The sequence below is a fragment of the Eublepharis macularius genome, chromosome 4 (assembly GCF_028583425.1).
Source record: "Eublepharis macularius isolate TG4126 chromosome 4, MPM_Emac_v1.0, whole genome shotgun sequence".
Classification (NCBI taxonomy): Eukaryota; Metazoa; Chordata; class Lepidosauria; order Squamata; family Eublepharidae; genus Eublepharis; species Eublepharis macularius.
Window position 1 is genome coordinate 105061689 of NC_072793.1, and position 5216 is coordinate 105066904.

The following is a 5216-nucleotide window of genomic DNA, read 5'->3' on the forward strand; positions in this document are numbered from 1 at the left end:
GCACCGTCCCTCCGGGTCGGAGCAGTGAGGGCAGCGATAAAGGGCTGCCTGTTGCGTCTCCCTTGACTCCAGCCCTAGGAGAAGAAGGGCTGAGTGGGGCCACCGTGGCCTTGCGGCCACCTTCTAAACAGCACCCCCCCCCCCCGTGGTTGAGACGAGGGGATCCGTGTGGCAGATGCAGACCAGAGGCTGCCACCGGAATGAGTCCTGGTGAGTTGTGTGGCGGACGCTGCCCAACCTGGGCAAGCTGTCTCAATCTTGCAGTAGCCAGTCCCTCGGTGGTTGCTGCCTGGCCCACTCAAAGCAAATCATGCAGTAGCCGTTGCCTGGTCGGAGCAGGTCTTAAAGTAGCCTCCGCTGGGCCTAGGTCGAGGAAATCATGTGGTGGCTGCCGCTAGTAGGGTTGCCAGCCTCCAAGAGCTGGCTGGAGCTCTCCCAGAATTACAACTGATCTCCAGGCCATAGAGATCAGTTCCCGTGAAGAAAATGACTGCGTTGGAGAGTAGACTCTATGGCATTATACTCGGCTGTGGTCCCTCCCCCAAATCCTGTCCTCTCCATGCTGTACCCCTCAACTGTCCAGGAATTTCCCAACCTGGAGCTGTCAACCTTAGCCACTAGCCCTGTCCCAGCCTGGGCAAATCGCCCAAGTTGTGTGATAGTCACATTTGCTCCAGTTGAGTCTGGGCAAGTCACACAGACGGGTGACACAGTAGCTGCTGTGAAGCTTGGCTTAGGTGAGTCACATGCACCAAGCCTGGTTCAGTCTAGTCAAGTCACCCAAGTTGCACAGTAGCCACCATAAGAATTTACCTGCTGGTTTAGACTGGTAGTCCAGCATCCCATATCACAGAGTGGCCACCCAGTGGCCCTGGAGTGCCAGCAAACAAGTCATGGTGGCCAAAGCCTTCCCTTGATGTTGCCTCCTAGCGCTAGTATTCAGGGGTTCAATTTTTCTGATTACAGCAGCTCTCTTTAGTCACCATGGCCATTGATGGACCTGCCAAAGATCTGACTGCCCAGGCAGGTCCTGCCTTGTGCAGTAGCATGTCACCCAGTAGCTGTTGCATCTCTAGCCAGCTTATCTCTTCCATCACAATAACCAAGTAGAAGTGCTGGATGGACATACAAGAGGTGAACAGAGTTTTCTACTTCCCACTCAAGCACATGCAAATAGGGGCTAGAACATGACTAGTGCAATGCTATGCTTTTTTTATCCAGAAATGCCCATTTTGTTTAATGGTGCATATACTCATATGCATGCTTAGGTTTGTAACCGTAGAGTCCTACAGTGATCCCCCAGTGTAACAGCAACCATAATCTACAAAAATAAAACATTGTCACTCATTTAATTGTTTATTATGATTCATTTTTGTAGAATATAGTTGCCTTTGGACACCATTAGTCTGCAACTTGAGGCAGATGCTTCCCTGGCTAATAAGGTTGAATCTGTAGGAGCACCCTTGGGAAGACTGAATCATATCACTCTTGCTACCTGTAGGAATGCAGTGCAGCATCGTTTAATTTCAGTAACAAACCACAGTAGATTTCATTATAAAGGGCCAGTGCAAATAAATTCTAAATGCCTTTCTTATATCTATACTTTAACATGATCTGCTTTTAACCAGATTGATAACCAAGGAAAACCACTAGCATAACAACACTATATTCTTATTTTTGGAACGCTCACAGTGCAATCCTGAGAGCTATACCCTTCTAAGTGCATTGACTTCAGTGAGGTGATACAAGGTGGAGAGTTTAATAGATCAATTTGGCATCAGTTTACATATGAAAAAAACAATTCTAAAGAACGATGACATACTTTGCTTTAATGGATGGAATGTATTGCATTACATTAGAAAAGATACTCTCTTCATTTTCAACCCAGGAAGGAAAACATGTTTTAAGATGATGCTTGTTCTCTGCAGTTTTTGTAATAAAATAATTTTTAAATCTGCTGTTTGTTGAATTGAATGTTGCAGGTCTAGTTGCAAGAAACCATCTGGGTTTCTTTAAAAGACACCAGTGAAAAATGTGTGACATCATGAATTTATGTGTTGGAGCCACTAGATGGCAACCCTTCCTCATTGCAATGATTTGAAAAAGTAAGACTTTAAGAGAATCCTATTTTAGTATCATTCCTAAAATATGTACAAATTTTATAATTAAAGTGAAACAACTTATTCAGTGGGCAGTGCAATCCCTGGTCCTAGGTACATCAGTAGCTCCGTATAGCAATGCACCTTAAATGTAGTTGGTATTCCATGCATTCCCAGCAGCAAGATTTTAGAACTGTCAATTTCAATTGCAGTAGTACCCCCAAAGACCATAGAAACACCAAAAACACCAAGCATGAGTCATACACTGACAACATTCCCATATTAGTGATGCACTGAAGAAGCCAATCCACATAGGGTTGAAGTTGCACATGCTTCCATGATGTCATCCTGTTCCTCCATGTGTGAACCCCTTAGCATGGATACTTATTTCCCCTGCTGACCGCATCTTCCATCTCTCCTTTTCAACTCTACATCATGGCACTCAGCAGTTGATTTATCATACTAACAGATATCCAACGAATTCTTGGTTGTTAAGAATTTGTCCCTTTAATGAGCATCTATTTGCCAAACTGAACAGGATGCAGGCCCTGGTCAGCAGTGACATCCCTTCTCCATGGAAGAGTTTGGGATTAGCTCGTGATCCTCAGATGTGTGTTAGAGAACACAGAACTTGGAAAGAGAACTTGGATCCTTTGCTACCGAAGGCTAGCCATACTACATCCTCCCCTCAGTAGCTTAGCACAGTTGCAAACTTGCATGGCAAGGAGCAAACATATTGCTTGTGCTGGAAAACCAGCAGTGGGAGAGGGATAGAGGGAAAGGGAAGTCACGTTGTGTGCCCCCCACTGTAAAAGGCATCCCCTCACTTGGAGGGATTGATCCCTTTTCCAAGTACTCGTTCAAGATCAGAGCTATCTTTTGATCATCTGTCAATTTGCTCCAACTGAAGACACCTATAGCCATTACAGACTGTTAACACGAAAAGTTTCTTTGGATTAGATGTCTCCTGCTGAAAGCTATCTGAACATTCATCTCAGTCTGTTCACTAAAAGAAAGTTTCACCAACTTAAAGTATGAAGAAGAGTTGAGTTCTGCAGTCAAGGGAAACGAGAATTAGTTTCCACATAAAAACTCCTTGTCGGCTATGACATGATGGCCTACACCAAACTGAGAGCCAGTTTGATGTAGTGGTTAAGAGCACGGGACTCTAATCTGGAGAGCCGGGTTTGAGTCCCCACTCCTCCACTTGAAGTCAGCTGGGTGACCTTGGGCTAGTCACAGTTCTCTGGAGCTCTCTCAGCCCCACCCACCTCACAGGGTGATTATTGTTGTGAGGATAATAATGGCATACTTTGTAAACCGCTCTGAGTGGGCATTAAGTTGCCCTGAATATAAATCGAATGTTGTTGTTATTATTGTAGCCCTGATGTGGCTTCCACGAGGACCTTTGAGCAAATTTGCTCAGAAGGTAATTCCCAGTCCCAATTCAGACTAGGATACCAGGAAAAGCAGCTTAAGCTCCCACAATTTCATTAAGTTGCTACTATTTGCTGTGTTGCGGAAACGTGTAGAGAAAATGTTCAGTTCATACAGGACAAAAACAGCAAATTAACTGCATTTTAATTAATCACAGCTTCATTCCATTGCTTTCAATGGCACTTAGGGCCAAATCATAGAAAACGCTGGGAGTTCCTTGTAGAGAAATTACAAGGGCTTTTGTTTGTTTTTTGAAAATAACAGCCATGTTTGACCTTGATTCAGACTGAGACCACATGGTATGGGGGAGTGGATTTAAGATTTTCCCTGAATATTTTCCTAAGGTGGAAGAACCCTGCGATGCTGCTGTTTTATATATCATGATGTGTCTTTGCACCAAGGGTGCAAGAAGCATCTCCACAGGATCATTCAAAAAATAGGGAAGGGGTGTGAAGCTTAATCTCTCATCCCTCACACTGTGACCCCAATACAAACCATTGTCCTGTACGCCTGGTATTTTCGTTACAAATCGCTTGGAACAGTTTCACGTGGAAACATCTAGCATCTCGTTTGGTATGCTCCTTCAGTTGTTACTAACTTGTGCCCCTAATGTGTCTCATATACTCTATGCTACTTTCATGATCAGTGACAGGAAAGGGATGTTTGGGGTGTTAAATGGTTGGAATAACAAAGCACTTGAAAGTGCTGTACAATGTTTTCTAAATGTGCTACATGCAGTTAAGGCCTATTTGATTGTATCATTCCTTAAAAGGAAATGAGTTTCTCTAAAATATTATTACAGGTTATTTCCTCAGATGAAAGTGATAGTTAGGGTGGGATGCTAGACTTGTATCTGAGACCTTGCATACTTGACAATTTATTTTAATACATTTTATGTAAAGGTACAGAATCAAAGATAAAACCAGGTTAATGAACAATATCAAGTAATTTTAAAACTTTCATTTTATTAAGCTAAATCTCATCAGATCTGGGAACCTAAGCAGGGTCGGCCATGGTCAGTATTTGAAACGGAGACCACCAAGGAAGTCCAGGGCTGTGGCGCAGAAGCAGGCAAAGGCAAACCACCTCTGAACCTCTCTTGCCTTGGAAACCCCTCGAGGGGTCACCATAAGTCGGCTGGGATATGATGTTATTGAATGTGGAATAACGTTTTAAATGTTTGTTTATAATATTTTTATTGTTTTAAACTGTATGTTATAAATTGTATGTTGTTACACCGCCCTGAGCCCGTCCGATGGGGAGGGCGGTCTAGAAATGTAATAAATAAATAAATATGATTGAAAGGCCTCCAAAACATCCTATCATTAAATGCCTTGCTGAGATCTTGCAAACTGAAGGTTGTGGCTTCCTTTATTGAGTCAATCCATCTCATATTGGGTCTTCTTCTTGTCTTACTGCCTTCTTATCCTAGCACTGTCTTTTCTCCTCATGATGTGACCGAAGTATGATAGTCTCCATTTGGTGAGACAAATGTCAGACTTGAGTTCATTCAGATTGATTTTCCTTCTGAGGTTAAGAAAGAAGGCACACGGGTCAGATTTGAATGAGTTGTGTTCTGAATCTCTAGTGGGAGGTACTGTCAGTGTGAAGCAACCCATATCAGTCATCCATTTCTGAGAATGTTAATGTGGTATAGAGAGGGAGGTTTGCAGCCTGTCC

The 5216-nt window shown here is 43.4% G+C and overlaps 1 long non-coding RNA gene across 1 annotated transcript in view; it reads left to right on the forward strand.

Annotated features, from left to right (window-relative positions):
• Positions 1-4861, forward strand: part of LOC129329178 (uncharacterized) — a 4862-nt gene extending 1 nt beyond the window's left edge. The window contains exons 1-3 of the long non-coding RNA XR_008596924.1: positions 1-210; positions 1983-2105; positions 4509-4861. The exon at positions 1-210 is cut by the window's left edge and continues 1 nt beyond it. This is a non-coding gene — a long non-coding RNA (uncharacterized LOC129329178). The remainder of the gene's footprint in view (positions 211-1982; positions 2106-4508) is intronic.
• Positions 4862-5216: the final 355 nt, after the last annotated feature.